An 18,866-nucleotide genomic window follows, 5' to 3' on the forward strand; every position below is an offset into this window, starting at 1 on the left:
CACACGTGAAGAACAGCGCAGCACTTAAAACATGCAAACACGTGATTCCTGACTAACTGTGCTTGGTGACTGCAGTTTAAACCCTCCCAGCAGTTAGTCTATCATCACAGTCCACTCAAGAGTGAACACTAATGTGATTTCTGTATGAATTCTCTCTCTAGAAGGAGGTCTGTCTGTCGGTTCAGTGTGTGGACGTGTTGGTGCGGACGGGTCTGAATGACAGAAGTGTAGTGCTTGTGGGTCCATTCTGCTGCAGTGTGAATCTGGAGGGTCATTGGTGCAGACCCAGCGGAAGCTCCACCCCTGACTCTCCTGGAACACCGAGAGTGTTGATTGACCTGAAGGCAGGCCTACTGCAGGTATGATGTCAAACGCTGCTGCTGCTTCTGTTTCTTACTCATTTAAACTTCCTGTGTCTCTCCACATGTGTGATGTTTGTGGTTTTTTGGCTGCATTGTCTCTCTCTTCACATGTGTGTCCTTATAACACTTAGTGTGCAGTCATGTGTTGATGAAATTAATAGTTGGATGTGCCAGAACTTTCTTCAGTTAAACAAGGAAAAAACTGAAGTCATTGCATTTGGAAACAAAGATGAAGTGTTCAAGGTGAATGCATACCTTGACTCTAGGGGTCAAACAACTAAAAATCAAGTCATGAATCTTGGTGTGATTCTGGAGACAGACCTTAGTTTCAGTAGTCATGTCAAAGCAGCAGACATGGGGACTTGTGACTTGGTGACTTGGACTCGAGTCGACTCGAGTCGCTATTTTTAGGACTTGAGACTTGACTCGGACTTGGAAGTTTAAGACTCGGGACTTGACTTGACTTGAGACACGATGACTTGAATGACTTGAGTGTTAATCACATCATGTTTTCAGTTTGAATATAAAATATATAAATTATTTTTTAAAATAAAGTTGATTACTCAGCTGGAGCGCAGGCTGAGAATAGCGTCGTGACTGGATCAGGACACTATCATCAGTCATGCCCTCTCTACCTTACACACACCACGCCCACTTAAATCAGATATCACATCCCATCAACATGTCAGCCTGAGAAGTACCGAGGGTCATCGCTTTTGTCTTCAATAGTTCGCGCCTAAAAACGCGTGGAAAACGCTAGACGCGCCGCTTTCTACTTCTTTCCAAAGCGCTCGGGCAGAAGTGCTCCTGGGGCGCCTGTCGTTGCTAAGCATCCATGACACGCTCTCTCTCATTGAAGACGCGGAAATTTCAGCAAAGTATAAATGGATTTGCAGCACTAAAAATCGCTCGCAGTAGCTCTGCTACTAAATTCATTTCAAAATGGCAATCCATATACAGCTATGAACAGCTGTTCCTTCATCTTAGCTGAGCTTTCAACATTGATACGGGAAAGGATGAAGCTGATTGGTTAGTTATTGTCACATGACCTGCGGTGCGCTTGCGGCATTCTGAAAAGTTTAGATGTTTTTAACTCGATGCGGTGCGACGCGATTATGAGCGCGCATACCGCGCGCCTACATTGGAAATAACGAACTTGCGCGCGCAAAAGACGTGATGTGAACGGCCCCTAATGATCCGCTAGCAGGCCGTCAAAAAAACGCATTCCAGGGGCGGCGCTAGGGCTGGGCTAAGGGGGCTTAAGCCCCGAATATTTTGTTACCTTGTCTTTCTCATAGAGCAAAACAATTAATCAGAAAAACAAATGTAGCTGCCTCGATTACCCAATCATGAGAAGTGCATATTACATATATATATATTTATATATATATATATATATATATATATATATATATATATATATATATATATATATATATATACACACACACACACACACACACACACACACACACACACATATATATACATACAGTACAGAATATAAATATGACGTATTTTAAGTTGTTTCATACTTTTTTGTTATGTACAGTACAGACCAAAAGTTTGGACACACCTTCTCATTCAAAGAGTTTTCTTTATTTTCATGAATATGAAAATTGTAGAGTCACACTGAAGGCATCAAGGGCTATTTGAGCAAGAAGGAGAGTGATGGGGAGCTGCGCCAGATGACCTGGCCTCCACAGTCACCGGACCTGAACCCAATCGAGATGGTTTAGGGGTGAGCTGGACCACAGACAGAAGGCAAAAGGGCCGACAAGTGCTAAGCATCTCTCGGAGAACTCCACTTCAGGTGGAGACCATTTCAGGTGACTACCTCTTGAAGCTCATCAAGAGAATGCCAAGCGTGTGCAAAGCAGTAATCAAAGCAAAAGGTGGCTACTTTGAAGAACCAAGAATATTACATATTTTCGGTTGTTTCACACTTTTTTGTTATGTATATAATTCCATATATAATTCCACATGTCTTCATTCATAGTTTTGATGCCTTCAGTGTGAATCTACAATTTTCATGGTCATGAAAATAAAGAAAACTCTTTGAATGAGAAGGTGTGTCCAAACTTTTGGTCTGTACTGTACATAACAAAAAAGTATGAAACAACTGAAAATACGTCATATTTATATTCTATACTCTGAGAGAGAGAGAGAGAGAGAGAGAGAGAGAGAGAGTGTGTGTGTGTGTGTGTGAGAGAGAGAGAGAGAGAGAGAGAGAGAGAGAGAGGAGAAATGTAACAGTTTAATGTTGTATGTAAACTGTGTTTGAGAGAGAGAGAGAGAGAGAGAGAGAGGTGTTCAGAGAGGAGTCTGTTGGATGTTTAGCTATTATTTGTTTTATGGACTCAATGTTGAAAATGTAAAACATTTCAAACACTGTTGGCAGAAGTGAAAAATAAATAATTTTAGGAAGTTACAATTTTGTTTGATTCCATGATGTATTTTACTGAACATGAGTATTTACAATGCAAATCCAAATTATTTTAATTTACTGACAGTTACTTATATCTTGTCTTTTAACTTTATTAAGATCAGATTCTGCAGGTAAAATAACAATATTAAGGTGACTTGACTTGGACTTGACTTGACATAGCTTGTGACTTGACTTGACTTGACTTGCCCAAGAAAAAAATACTTGGGACTTACTTGAGACTTGAAGGTTAAGACTTGAGACTTACTTGAGACTTGCACATGTGTGACTTGGTCCCATCTCTGCAAAGCAGTAACTAAATCAGCATACTATCATTTAAAAAACATTGCAAGAATTAAATGTTTTGTTTCCAGCCAAGACATGGAGAAACTTGTTCATGCCTTTATCACCAGCAGGGTGGACTATTGTAATGGGTTCTTCCCAAAAAGAGCATTAGACAGCTGCAGCTCATCCAGAACACTGCTGCCAGGATTCTGACTAGAACCAGAAAATCTGAGCATATCACACCAGTCCTCAGGTCCTTACACTGGCTTCCAGTTACATTTAGGATTGATTTTAAAGTACTTTTACTCGTATATAAGTCACAAAATATATACCTATATAAATCTAACAGAGCACTCAGATCACTAGGATCAAGTCAGTTAGAAATACCAAGGGTTCACACAAAACAAGGGGAGTCCTCCTTTAGTTACTATGCTGCCCGCAGTTGGAATCAGCTTCCAGAAGAGATCAGATGTGCTAAAACACTAGTCACATTTAAATCTAGACTTAAAACTCATCTGTTTAGCTGTGCATTTAGTGAATGAGCACTGTGCAACGTCACTGTTTTTTATTTATTTATTTTTTCTAACTGTTTTAAATTCATTTTAATTTTTTTATAATTTTAAAAGTTTTAAAATTGCCTGTTTTATTCTTGTTATTATTTTTCTTCATTATTATTTTACTTTCTTTTATGTAAAGCACTTTGAATTACCATTGTGTACGAAATGTGCTGTATAAATAAACTTGCCTTGCCTTGCTATGTGTACTGAGGGAGCCACTGAACATGAAAAAATCCCCTCATTTTCCTGTTCAATTTGTTAGTCAGAGACACAAAGACTCATTCTGAGTCAAAGATTCCAGCTGATTCAGGCCAAACACACACACACACACGCACACACACGCACACACACACGCACTCACACACACACACACACACACACACACACACACACACACACGCACACACACACACACACACACACACATACACACACACATTTGATTTTCTTATTAATACAACTGTTTTGCATTAAATGTAGCCAGAGTTTTAATCATGGGAAAGTTTGAGTAGAAATTAGAGGTCCATCGATTTTATCAATAGCTAGGGTGGATCACACTAATACCGATTAATCAACTGATAACTTTACTAGTGCGTTACTACTACTAGTATTATTTGTAAGTTAATAAAAAAAAATTATATTAATTATTATATTAATCATTAAATGGTTTGTTAACTAATGTTAACAGAAGAAACTAACATTTAAAATGTATTAGTGTGTATTAGTAATAGTAATAGTAAATGTTAAGATGAACATTCAAACAACGAAAGATACTTTTATTGCTTTCATTAATCTTAATGTTACAAATATATTGTAAAGTTTTACCATTTAAATTCAACAGTCATGCTTAAAGATGGCCATCTTTAAATATCTACGCAAGGGCCATAGCATATAAAATTATAAACATATGGATATTGTATGTATCCTATACTCTCACACTGTATTTGCTTCTATATTACAACAGTGGATGATTATCTAATAAAATAAAATATGGCGGTCACACACTGGGCAAAAGCGCAGGATGACTCACAGGTTTCACACACACACACACACACACACACACCTAGTCAGTAAATCCAGTTCCGTGACTACCGCTAAATCGCCATCACCTGCTTTTAAATGGAGAGGCATTTAATAGACAGAGCCGTAGATCTCTGACAAGCTATGCAATATCGCGTTAATTATCACAAATGAATTGCCTTCGATAATGAACGCGATATTGTGTAGCTTGTCAGTGATCTATGGCTCTGTCTATTAAATGCCTCTCCTTTTAAAAGCAGGTGATGGCGATTTAGCGGTAACTACGGAACCAGATTTACTGACTAGTAGAGGTCTTCACAGTGCACCCGAGACCCGTCGACCCCGGACCCGACCCAGGACCCGTACGGGTTCGGGTCTATATTTTAAATCATCAGCCGGGTCCGGGTCGGGTCCGAATCTATTACCTCGGGTCCCGGGTCTGTTTAACATTGTGTGTAATACCCGTGCGATCGCCGATCAGAGTCATCTGACTCCAAGAACATCCGGCCGTTATCAAAGACTGCTTGTGTTTTTTGTAACTTGCAACTTGTAAAATTAGGAAAAGAAAAGAGTGAGCCAAAAAAAGTGATCTCTCTCTCTCTCTCTTGCTCGCACACTCAGAGTTAATATACAAGTGCACACACGGTAATGCTTGCAGACTTGACACACTCATATTTAATATATTTCAAATCAGCAACACAATCTGAGGTGAACTGTCACATGAATGTTTTCTATTACGCTCAAATTGCGTTGAAGCATTTTAGGTTGATACAGTTAGCACGCATGTGCAGTCTCAAGCCCATTTCATGTTTCTATGGCAACCAGTGAGGGACACTTAGACTGCCAAACCGCGTTTTACATTTTCTCCAGTTTTTATAATATTATAAATGAACCGTTTAATCTTAAAGTTTTAGTGGTTCAGATTCAGACTCGATGCAGAGCAGAGAGCACAGACAGAGATCAGATGATAGTAAATAAATAACGTCAGCGGCCATGGCATTGCACGAGCGATCGTTATTATAGTTCAAAAGGCAAACAGTCTAAGTTATTAAGCGAATTAACTCGAGTCAGAATGTACATGTGCACAGTAGCATTTGTCATCCGTCACCGTGACATCAAGTGGACTTCTGAAGCTGAAATAATGAGTGGATTCAGCTTAGACTTGGAATAACGAGATGAAAAACATGGATAACTTTCTTGTCGGAGGATTGTAATGCATCACAAGCAGTCGGGTACAAGGAAGAGAGACTACGGCTCTTTAAATTAGGTAAGACAAAAAGCTGTATTCTTCGCAACAGGTTTATTTACTTGTAATAGCAATTTAAGGTGGAATATGTGAACGTCGGGTCCAGTCGGGTCTGTGTCTTCCCGGCGGGTTCGGGTCTAGATTTCAAATAATATACGCGTCCAGGGTGGACATTTCTCGGATCTACACGGGTCCGGGTCCAGCTTTTGAAATATTAGACGGGTCCGGGTCGGTTCGGTGTAGTACATTACGGGTCTCTGTCGGGTTCGGGCACGAATTTTTGGACCCGTGAAGACCTCTACTGACTAGGTGCGCATGATCATATCGTTAGATATATCGCCCTGCCATAGTGTGCTGCATTAGTGTTGTAGCATTCAAGCGGCAAGTGATAATAACCCTTCGATGTCCATAAGCTCACACACACACACACACACACATGTTTGTTTTTATACTGTACAATCTGTATATTTTATGGCCCTACACCAACCCTACACCTAACCCTAACCCTCACAGGAAATTTTGTGCATTTTTACTTTCTCAAAAAAAAACCTCAAGCATTTTGAAAAATGGGGTCATGGGTTATGTCAGACACAAACAGAGTGTTCTGACAGACAGTCACATGTGCTCAGACAGAGATTATATAGCTGAGTTATAGAGCTGTTTAATGTGATATGTCCCTGAGTTCTGCTTTTTCTGTACGTTTAGTGGGTGTGTTTATTGTGATGGACAGACAGTGACTCTTTCATCACTGTTTCATGTGACTCTGTAAATGTGACAGGATTATAGTGTCTTCCTGTGGACTGTTACTGTGTTTACCTATAAAACACACACTCACACACTCCACGGCTCCAACAAAAGCTCATACAGGAGAGGAGAGAATGATGGGAAATTTTGGTGTGACTCAGAGTTTGGAGATTCTGCTGGTGTGTTGAGATGTTTCCAGTAAAGTGTGTGTGTGTGTGTGTGTGTGTGTGTGTATGTGTGTGTGTGTGTGTCTGCACACGCAAACAGTAGCATTAAAAGCAATAGACTGTCATGAGATGATGAGTCTGGAACAGCACAAGAACTGGATCTGAGTTTATCATTTTTCTTCCACCTCCAATAAATGATCTCTGATGACTGAGCTGATGTTCTCTGTTCATTGTGTTTCAGAACAGCGTGTTGGATGCGGAGGAAATGGTTTTCAGTCATTACATCATCAGCAACAACACACAGGAAATTCTACGGTTTGGAAAGGTGGACACAGATGAGAACATCCAGAGCAACCAGGACCATCAGTACAGCTGGAGAACCCGAAAATCTGTGTCTGTGTGTGTGTCTGTCTGTCTCGCTCTCTCTCCATCTGTCTTTGTGTCTATCTGTCTGTCTTTCAGTCAGTCTTTCTCTCTGTCTGTCCTTCTCTATCCCCTTTTTTCTGTCTGCCTTTCTCTCTGTCTGTCTCTGTCAAGTGTGTCAGTAATCCTGCAGTTGGTTTTGCAGCTCTTAAATGGTGCAAATTCCTTGTGTGTGTGTGTGTTAAACAGTACATAGTTGAACACCTGCAGCAGTGCCGCTCATGACTTCATGAATGCATCGCTGTGTGTGTGTGTGTGTGTGTGTGAGGTAATGCCTGAACTTGAATGGCAACTATTGTGCCCCAAACACACACACACACACACACACACACACACACACACTGCACTAAAGGCTCTTAGGGTTTTCCCACTTTATGAATATGATGTGTGTTTGTATCTGGAAGAGTTTCCTTTTCCTGCGGCAGCATACTGAATATGTCCAGAGACTCTCAGACACACTGACCACAGCAGCCATGTCTCTCTGTGTTTGTCTGTCACTGACCGCAGCGTCTAGTGCCGTCCTGACTGTAGTTCTCTCTGGCGGTTTGGTCCGAGGGTGTTTGTCTGGTCTGTCTGACGTGCTGCGGGTTCGAGTCTTGGTGCTGCAGGACAGGAAAGGAGCGTTTGCTGCTGTTGTCTTGATCTCTTCTCTGTCGTATCTGATGGATTTTTTTATTATTTTGAGTCTCTTAATGCTCGGGATCTTTTTCCCAACTGTGCATTGCACTGCGGTACGGTGGGAGGGCAGGGGGGGGGGGGGGATTGGATTCACCACTGGGACTTGTGTGGCATGCGAATGAATTCAGGGCTGTGGATGCTGTCAGGGCGCGTTCAGTATGGAGACCATTAGCACCAATCTGGACAGAATTTGGGTGGATATTTGACTTCCTGTCTGTCCCGCTTGGGGGGGGGGGGGGGGGGGGGGGTTGGGTTCTTCACGGTAGCTGCTGCCAAAACTCTATAACACACAGTCACACACACAAACACACAGACACGCACACTCAAAGTTAATGGTCTTAATTACAGTTTTGGTAAATACACTCACACACAGATAATGAATAAATCTCAAATTTTTAGCACATAATCATGCCTCTTTTTTGGACACAGAGAAAAACTTTGGACTGTGATGAGGTCATGCGCAACCAGCAGCATGTTGAGTCACTGAATAGTGAACGAGCCCCTGGCGGCCCATTGCAATTATAGCTGCATCACACATCCGCATAATTTCCAAGAGATCAGTGTGAGTTACAACCGGTGGTGTGGAAGGGTGTGTGAAAGCTGTGTGTTTGTGCTGGATTCTGTGATTATGCAGCTATGTGTGAATATCTGCACTCAGAAACGTCAAACCGGTGAATGTTAGCAACTTTAATGCAGTTCAATGCTCCAGTGTTAAAGCAAAAACACTAATATAACATCAGCACACATTTCCTCTGTAAGATGTTCAGTGTCAGTCTAGGTGTTTGATGCCCTTAAGTTTGTCGACATTTAGTTCAGGTCGCAGTGTCTCTTGCGTGTGTTTTGCGTGTTCAGTTTGGTGATTGTCATGAAGTTGAACTCAAAAGCATGTGGCGGCCAGCGTTTGATGTGAGGCGAGGGCCGCTGTTAGCCTGGTAATACCAGACTCTGCTACTTAACTTTGCTTCGTAGACAGAGTCTGGAATGGCATAATAGAGAAGTGTTTTCTCTCTCGCTTGGGGGCGCTTGTCTGAAGTTTAAAATCATTGGTTACCCGTAAGCCAATCAGATACGTTTGGTCATGACGTATGTTATGCGCCTGTACAGCCGCATCGAAGCACAGACATCATGCATTGAACTCAAATCTATGATTGAACTTCCACTGTAAACCTGTTGTTAAACACTCTTCTTGTTCTGGCTTCAGTTTGAAAAAGAGTTGAATGTTCTCCATAACAGAGCGAATTGCATCCCGTGTCTCATTTCCCATTTCCGCGGTCGTTTCGGTTTTCGATTTCTCTAACCTACAATTTAAAACTCTGCGCTTAGCATCTACGTCACTGCTCTCAGCCCGCCCTCTGTTCGTTGATTGGCCCGGCTGTTTCCAGACTGGTGGCAAACAGAAAGCTCTGACCCTGTTTTAGACTGAGTACAGAAGCGAAATGAAATTGAGCGGAAGTAGGAAGTCTGACGTAGTCAGGCTAGGCCGCTGTTATGGCTGCTCCCAAAGGTCACACTCGGCCACAGGCACTAGAAAATGGGCTGTTGTAGAAATAAAGAGGATTTAGGAGCTCGGGCCGTCACTTCCCGATGAGTAATACAGCACAGAGATCTGAGAAAGTATGTTATTTCCACTCAGCAGCTCTCTGGAGGAAGAAGATCTTGTCAAATTTACTTCAGCCTTTGATTGGTCGTGTTTTCGTAACGGAATCCATCTTCAAACAGCTGGCAAAGCACGAGGATCAGGCCTGACCGCGGTCACTGCACGCCTTGACCTGCAATACTAATTTGTTTGACTTTACAGTTCGAGCGGTGCTCAGGAGTTCAAAGTGTCATGTGATCTCATTCTGACCCAACAGGCTCTCTGTCAGACTTCAGATTCATGAATGATAAACAAGAGTTCACACTGCCAACACTCTCACACACACACACACACGTTTGTTTTTGTGTAAAGTGTGTTCATCCCATAGGTGTAATGGTTTTTATACTGTACAAACTCTATATTCTATGGCCCTACACCAACCCTACACCTAACCCTAACCCTCACAGGAAACTTTTTTTGCATTTTTACTTTCTCAAAAAAATTCATTCTGTATGATTTATAAGTGTTTTGAGAAATGGGGACATGGATTATGTCCTCATAAGTCACCCTCTCCTTATAATACCTGTGTCATACCCATATCATTATTCAGTTTGTTTTGAAAATTAGGATCTAATGAACACAAATGTATCAGTGTTTTATCGTTGTGTACGTGCTAGTCCTGTCTGTCTCTCCTGTGTGTTTTTGTTAAAATGTGGATCAAGTGCTGCCAGATGAGTCTCAATCTGACAAACAGGGTTAATGTGTGATGAACAGCAGAAAAGAAACTCGCCAGAATGCTAACATTGCTCTTGTTCTGTGAAATAAAAAGTGTTTTGAATGTTTACATTTATAAGGGCTTAAATTTCTCCTGTATGAGAGAAGCAGCTTTCACTCTCAACCAAACTAACATTACTAACATTACTAACAAATTGCAAATACAGCCGTTCAGGCCAGTAAAATTAATATTTGTGGCCAGTAAATTAGTAGATGTTGTCAGTCATTTGCTGACACTGTGTGTGTTTTAGCTGCTGAACATCTGCATTGAGGGCTGGGGGAACTGGCACTGGGCTGAACCCTCCAGTGTTGACTCCCCTGTAAAGACCTTGTCTCAGAGGACCACCGGGACAAGACCACAGGAAACAGATGATTCTTCTGCACAATCTGACTTTGCTGCAGCCTGGAATTGAACTACTGGTTTCATCTGGTCAGAGGAGAACAGCTCACAGGAGTCCAGAAACAAGTACACACACACTCACACTCTGACACACACACACACACACACACACACACACAGAGTCACTCGCTCCATCACACTCTTTCTTTCTCTCTCTCTCTCTGTCAGCCGATCATCTGTGGCAGGTAGTTGGTGTGTAATTTCCTGCATCAGTGCATTGAGCTGTGGCAGGTACAGCACTACACGGGTTAGGACGGTCAGCCTGAGACGTCTGTCTGGATCACAGCAACAAACACAGCAGCTCTGTGGTGCAGGCGAATCGCTGTCAAAAATCTGTAAACAGATGGATCACTGGCTCTCATTCAATAACAATGGCATAGATTATTCGTATTTATATGCACATTCGGACTTGCACAATCTCAACACGTGCGTACACACATGCATTTGTTCTTAACCTCATCTTAATGATAGTGAATCTGAAGTATTGTAAATGAGTGGCCACATGCAAGAGTTTAGTCATTTGCATAAAACACGCCCACACATTCTCCATATAAGGGCTTACCACACAACCTTTCCTTTACAGCCTTTCATCGCTCTCATCAAAGATACTCCACTCAATCCCATATGACGCTTGCTGTCTACAGATGCAGTCACACTGGATCTTTGAGCAATGCCAAGTGTGTCGTTCTCAAAATCAGTTCATACACAATAATACATTTTTTATACAATCCCAATTTACAGAGCTTTACATTTGCTTTCAGCTGTTCCTATATTTTTCTTAAATTTAGAATGTTTTAGTGAATCATGATTTGCTTGTGAAAACGTTTGTACACAGGTTTCATGCACAAATTTGTGTGTACTCATGCTTAGTGAATGAGACCTACTGTGAGCAGACTGTATTGATTTAAGAAGCAGAATGATTAGTGTTCGGTAAACAGGTACCTGTTTTAATCATCAGTAATCAGAGTGAATGACCCTCAGTCAGTGGCACCATTAGTGTAACTGGAACAAGCAGAGCTTTAATACACATGATCATCCCATCACGTCTGAGTCTGATGGGACTGTGCTGTGAGACGATGGATTGTTTGTTCTTCCTGTGTCCACCCCTGCACTTCCTGTCCAGAGACTCACTGAATGAGCAACATCAGCTGCTGTGTTGAAGCACAGGAAATTACAGATTACAGGCCAAACCATCAGGGTGTTGTAACAAGTGTGTGTGTGTGTGTGCAGGTGCCCTGTTGTAATGGATCACTGCTGCGTGTCTGCTGCACACAAATCCTGCTGGAGCCAGATACACACATGCAGCAGAGAGTGGTGAGTTCACACACACAAACACACACATACACACGTTCATCTCATGGACTGCTGCTGCGTGAGTGTTCAGGTTGTATTCAGTCCTCTCTTCATGATGTGGAGTCACCTGCCAGATCCGGTTCTGGTTCATGTGGAGAAAAAGGAATCTGGGTCACAGAGACACACCGCTCATTCACGGCTGCGGCCACCAGGAGGCGCTGCTGAACATGGATGAAGATCTGACACACCACCTCACCTTCCAGACCAGGTACACATACACTCACACAAACACACACTCATACATATACACATGGTCGCCGTGATTTTGCCAAGTAAGACATGTTCCTGGATCAACATTACTGTCCAAAAATACAGATTTAACAAAATCCCTACCCCTAAACCTAACCTAACCCATAATTTATTCCTAAACTTAGAGGGAAATGATAGCTGATTAACAAGAGTGTAGAAGCACCTAATCCTGATTGTAAGCCTAAAACTGACATTTCATAAAAAGTTATCCCTCAATTCTGGTTGGTTGATTGGAATGATGTTCCAGGATCAAGGACATCATCTATTGCCCAACTGTTCATACAATTCATTTATTTTTCTATATATTTTTTTTTAATATTTGTCTATTTATATTTATTTATTTATTTTGTTTTTGTCTGTGTGTTGTTGCTGTCTCTTTGTACTGGAAGATTATGTCACTAAAACAAATTCCTTGTTTGCGCAAGCACACCTGGCAATAAAGCTCTTTCTGATTCTGAGGATATTGATCCAGGAACGTGTTGTACTTGTTCAAATCACTCTCACCACACACACACACACACACACACACAGCACTGTTCTATAGCACTTCTATGGAGAGAAGACGTCCAGTGGTCCAGTGTGGCCCTACAGCAGCCGACAGACGGACAATTGTGTTGTGATGCATTCACTCCAGCATTAAGGTCCTTCCACACTAATAACTTTAACCATAAAGTTTTAGTAATAGTGTTCACACCACAACTATAACAATAACAATGAGGAACATTATCACTGGAATCACTTTCAGAGCGGTGAGATAAACTGATGTCTGCAGCTGCTCAGCACACACACGAGCATTATAGGGCAGACACCAGCCGGGAAAACCGCCCAACTTTAAGGTGTCTACAATATTTCGTAGTATCTTATAAGTGGTGACTGTCAGTTTCTGTGCATATGACAGGAATTTTCAGATAAATTAATACAAGACGTATTCAACCAGACCATGAACACCATTAATAGCAATTATTATATTATAATCACACTTGTAGCAATATTTGTTAGTTCTGTATGTTGTTTGAGGGTTAGCATCATCTAAGGCCCTCTGAGGGTTGACAACATCTCTTCTCAGGTGTTCTGGATCCAGACTGGAGCTAAATCCCATGGGAAAACACAGAAACAAATAGAGACATAATTAGCATAGCTGCTGTTCCAACAAAGTAAAATGAATTAGTTTAACCCAAGCTAAAGAATAAGAATGTGCATTTGATCAGATGCAACTACACTCACAATTTAAGAGATACATTATTCGAATGCTCGGCGAAAGATATGCATTTTTAATCTAGATTTAAACAAAGAGAGTGTGTCTGAACCCTTAACATTATCAGGAAGGCTATTCCAGAGTTTGGGAGCCAAATGTTAAAAAGCTCTACCTCCTTTAGTGGACTTTGCTATCCTAGGAACAAACAAAAGTCCAGTGTTTTGTGACCTTAGGGAGCGTGATGGATTGTAACGTGGTAGAAATCTAGTTAGGTACGCAGGAGCTAAACCATTTAGGGCCTTATAGGTAAGTAATGATAATTTTTGAAACTTATACGGAATTTAATAGGTAGCCAGTGCAGAGGCTGTAAAATTGGGGTAATATGATCATATTTCACTGACCTGGTAAGGACTCTAACTGTTGCATTTTGGACTACCTGTAGCTTGTTTATTGAAGAAGCAGGACAACGTGCATGTGCATTACAATAGACCAGTCTAGAGGTCATGAATGCATGAACTAGCTTTTCTGCATCAGAAACAGATAACATTTTTCATAGCTTGACAATGTTTCTAAGATGGAAGAATGCAGTTTTTGTAACATGGGAAATAAGATTTTCAATAGACAAGTTGCTGTCTAATATAAAACCCAGATTTTTTACTGTAGAGGAAGTAACAGTACATCCGTCTAGTTTCAAATTATAATCTACAAGATTCTGTGTACTGATTTTTTGATCCAGTAATTAATATCTCTTATCTGAATTTAATAGGAGAAAATTATTGGTCATCCAATCTTTTACATCTTTAACACACTCTGTTAGCTTAGATAATTCAGAAGTTGAATCTGGTCTCGTTGAGATATATAGCTGAGTATCATCAGCATAACAGTGGAAGCTAATTCCGTATTTTCCAATAATATTACCAAAGGGGCAACATGTATTTCGAAAATAGAAGGGGACCTAGGACGGATCCTTGTGGCATTCCATATTTTACTGGTGATAAATGAGATGACTCCCCATTTAAATAAACAAATTGGTAGCGATCGGACAGGTAGGATCTAAACCATCTTAGAGCCTGCCCTTGAATACCTGTATAGTTTTGTAATTGATCTATGAGTATGTCATGATCTATGGTGTTGAATGCAGTGCAAAGATCAAATAAAACTAGCAATGAGATGCAGCCTTGATCTGATGCAAGAAGCAGGTAATTTGTAATTTTAACAAGTGCAGTTTCTGTGCTATGGTGGGGACTGAAACCTGACTGAAATTCTTCATACTGATATTTTTTTTTGCAGGAAGGAGCTCAATTGGGCAGACACAACTTTTTCTACAAATGTAGACATAAATGGAAGATTTGAAATTGGCCTATAATTAGGATCTAGTTTTGGCTTCTTACAGTTTTTTTCAATCGCTAACAAGCGCTTAACCATACTTCAGATACTTTTTCTAAACTCTTAACACAGACTCACACCTACAAAACACAGTTTAGAGCTGTAATCGGGCCTTAAAAGTTAGGCCCGACAGGACCCGAGCCCGACAACTACATTTTGATTGACAGCTTTTTTAAAGCCCGAACCCGTTTTAGCCCGACATTATTCAAATGTGCGCACGCACACAGCTCTTTTGCCTTTTGCCAACAATGAGCAATTTATTCATGTTTTAACATAATTTACTCATAACTAACGTAGACTAGACCACTTGGAAGTTGGAATAAAGAAATAAAATAAGTCCTGTGTCACATCGTAACATCTCAGCATTCTAGACATAGGCTCATTTAACCTATAAATAGACCAACGCACCCATAAAAACGAGTCATTTAAAAAAAAATTAAATTAAGATAAATTTTAAATTAAGATGGGTATTTGGCAATAACGAAATTAAGATAAAGGCTCCGCCGGATTTGCTTTATTTAATAAAAGAATAATGCCAACATTAGCGTAAATACTCTGTCAACATTATGCATTTAAGACTCAATGAATATTTAGTTATCATTTGAAAAACCTTTACTCACAGAGATTAGGCTAGGTCTACATGTTTATGTGGAGGAAAATGATTGAATCCACTGTAGATGTCTTCAGCGCGCTCCTGCACGTGCGTCATGATGGTGCGTCATTATTCACTCATTATTCTCTTTATACGCATGGTTAAAACTTTTCCACACCTCAGACTTTGCTTTAGTTGGGTTAGCCAAAACGTAATCACCAGAGGCAAGCCTCCGTTACACCTGCTCAGCATTCATTTTCGCATCTTTCTCACGCTAATCGAAACACATCACATGACCGCTTGTTTACCTCGCAAACCGGAGCGCAAGCCCGAGCCCGGCCCGAGCCCGCGTAAGATGAAAGAAATTAAGACCGAACCCGACCGAACCCGTCGGGTCCCGACGGGTCCCGTCGGGTTCGGGCAAAGATCTTCAGCTCTAACACAGTTGGCGAAATGGATAATTTTCTTCTCAAAAACACATTTTGTTAAATATATACTAAATCTTCATTTCAAAATAGAACACATCTTTCTCTGCACACACCAACTTTACCAAAACACTGGAAATCTGACTCAAAATTAAATTATTCTGTCAAAGAATAACACTTGTTTTCACCTCAAAAGGTACATGCAGTCAATCAAAGGGAAGAATTGTATAAACTTGTTAAATCATCTAAACCAACAACATGTATGTTAGACCCTATACCATCTAATCTCATAAAAGAGGTGCTTCCAGAAGTCATAGATCCTCTTCTGACTATTATTAATTCATCATTGTCATTAGGATATGTCCCCAAAACCTTCAAACTGGCTGTTATTAAGCCTCTCATCAAAAAAACCACAACTTGACCCCAAAGAACTAGTTAATTGTAGAATTGTTCGAATCTCCCTTTTCTGTCCAAGATACTAGAAAAGGTGGTATCCTCACAATTATATTCCTTCTTAGAGAAAAATGGTATATGTGAGGATTTCCAGTCAGGATTTAGACCGTATCATAGTACTGAGACTGCTCTCCTTAGAGTTACAAATGATCTGCTCTTATCATCTGATCGTGTGTGTATCTCTCTATTAGTTTTATTGGATCTTAGTGCTGCGTTTGACACAATTGACCACAGCATTCTTTTGCATAGACTTGAACACTTTGTTGGCTTCAGTGGAAGTGCATTAGCATGGTTTAAATCGTACTTATATGACCGCCATCAGTTCGTAGAAGTGAATGAAGATGTATCATATCGATCACAAGTGCAGTATGGAGTACCTCAAGGCTCAGTACTAGGGCCGCTACTCTTCACGCTTTATATGTTACCCTTGGGAGATATCATCAGGAAACATGGTGTTAGATTTCACTGTTATGCTGATGATACTCAGCTCTATATTTCTTCGTGGCCCGGTGAAACACACCAATTTGAAAAATTAATGGAATGCATAGTCGATATAGAAAACTGGATGACGAGTTATTTCTTTCTGCTAAATTCGGAAAAAACAGAGGTTTTAATTATAGGACCTAAAAACTCAGCATGTAATAACCTAGAACACTGTCTAAGACTTGATGGTTGCTCTGTCAATTCTTCATCATCAGTTAGGAACCTAGGTGTGCTATTTGATCGCAATCTTTGCTTAGAAAGCCACGTTTCTAGCATTTGTAAAACTGCATTTTTTCATCTCAAACTTATACCTAAATTACGGACTATGCTCTCAATGTCAAATGCAGAAATATGAATCCATGCATTTATGACCTCAAGGTTAGATTATTGTAATGCGTTACTGGGTGGTTGTTGTGCACTCTTAGTAAACAAACTACAGCTAGTCCAAAATGCAGCAGCAAGCATTCTTACTTGCTTATTACTTATAAATCCTTGAATGGTTTTGCTCCTCAATATTTGAATGAGCTCCTTTTACATTGTAATCCTCTACGTCTGCTTCGTTCTTAAAACTCAGACAATTCGATAATACCTAGAATATCAAAATCAACTGCGGGTGGCAGATCCTTTTCCTATTTGGCGCCTAAACTCTGGAATAACCTACCTAACATTGTAACACCCTATGTACTTGCTACATCATTAGAAGAATGGCATCTACGCTAATATTTGTCTGTTTCTCTCTTATTCTGATGTCACCGTAGCCACCAGATCCAGTCTGTATCCAGATCAGAGGGTCACTGCAGTCACCCGGATCCAGTACGTATCCAGACCAGATGGTGGATCAGCACCTAGAAAGGACCTCTACATCCCTGGAAGACAGTGGAGACCAGGACAAATAGAGCCCAAGATACAGATCCCCTGTAAAGACCTTGTCTCAGAGGAGCACCGGGACAAGACCACAGGAAACAGATGATTCTTCTGCACAATCTGACTTTGCTGCAGCCTGGAATGTAACTACTGGTTTCGTCTGGTCAGAGGAGAACTGACCCCTCAACTGAGCATGGTTTCTCCCAAGGTTTTTTTCTCCATTCTGTCACGATGGAGTTTCGGTTCCTTGCTGCTGTCGCCTCTGGCTTGTTTATTTGGGGTCACGTCATCTACAGCAATATTGTTGACTTGATTGCAAATAAATGCACAGACACTATTTCACTGAACAGAGATGACATCACTGAATTCAATGATGAACTGCTTTAACTATCATTTTGCATTATTGACACACTGTTTTCCTAATGAATGTTTTTCAGTTGCTTTGACGCAATGTATTGTGTTTAAAGCTCTATATAAATAAAGGTTAATTTAATTATTTTATTAACTATTTTAATCTTGATTATTCACTGGTCTCACAGCACTTCTTTAAATTCAGTGTTTTAACTAAATTTCTCAATCTGCTTTTCAATAGCTACCAGTCCAGCCTGTCTTAAAGAAAAAATAATTTTGACAGACAGAAGTGAGTACTTGACTCAACAATCAGATAAACATGGTGTTGGATTTGGCATAGTAAAGTCTATTTCATTAACCAACGAGAGGAAAATGCACAACTGAATACTTGGATTCTTTCACTGATAAACAGCTGTTTTCAGAATTAAAGTTAGCTTTCTTGACAGCTAATTAAAAATGTGAATTCCTGTCCCAATGACATTTAAAAGCCTATTTTGCTGGGTTTTTAAATTTATTTTAAAATGTTAATTCTTGTTCCAATGACATTTAAAAGCCTATTTTGCTGGGTATTTAAATATAATTTTCTTATTTTAAAAACTGTCTTGTGACCTCTGTCGCTAAAATGTTCTGTTGTTAATATTAATTGGCTTAAATTAGTGTGCTAATGTTAATGTTAATCTACTCGTCTTTAATACATTACTAGTGAAGATTATATGGTAACCCTAACCCTAACCCTAGCGTAACCCTAACCCTAACCCTAACCTAACCCTATATACACCTAACCCTAACCCTAACCTAACCCTAACCCTAACCCTAACCCTAACCCTAACTTAGGGTTAGGGTTAGGGTTAGGGTTAG

General features: G+C 40.4%; 1 long non-coding RNA gene across 1 annotated transcript; it reads left to right on the forward strand.

Annotated features, from left to right (window-relative positions):
- Positions 1 to 8,812: 8,812 nt before the first annotated feature.
- On the forward strand, positions 8,813 to 18,141 carry LOC127975320 (uncharacterized). The gene is made up of 4 exons (XR_008157498.1): positions 8,813 to 10,723; positions 11,888 to 11,971; positions 12,074 to 12,218; positions 17,552 to 18,141. It is a non-coding gene; the product is annotated as an uncharacterized LOC127975320 (long non-coding RNA).
- Positions 18,142 to 18,866: the final 725 nt, after the last annotated feature.

This window comes from Carassius gibelio, chromosome B16, assembly GCF_023724105.1.
Source record: "Carassius gibelio isolate Cgi1373 ecotype wild population from Czech Republic chromosome B16, carGib1.2-hapl.c, whole genome shotgun sequence".
NCBI lineage: Eukaryota > Metazoa > Chordata > Actinopteri > Cypriniformes > Cyprinidae > Carassius > Carassius gibelio.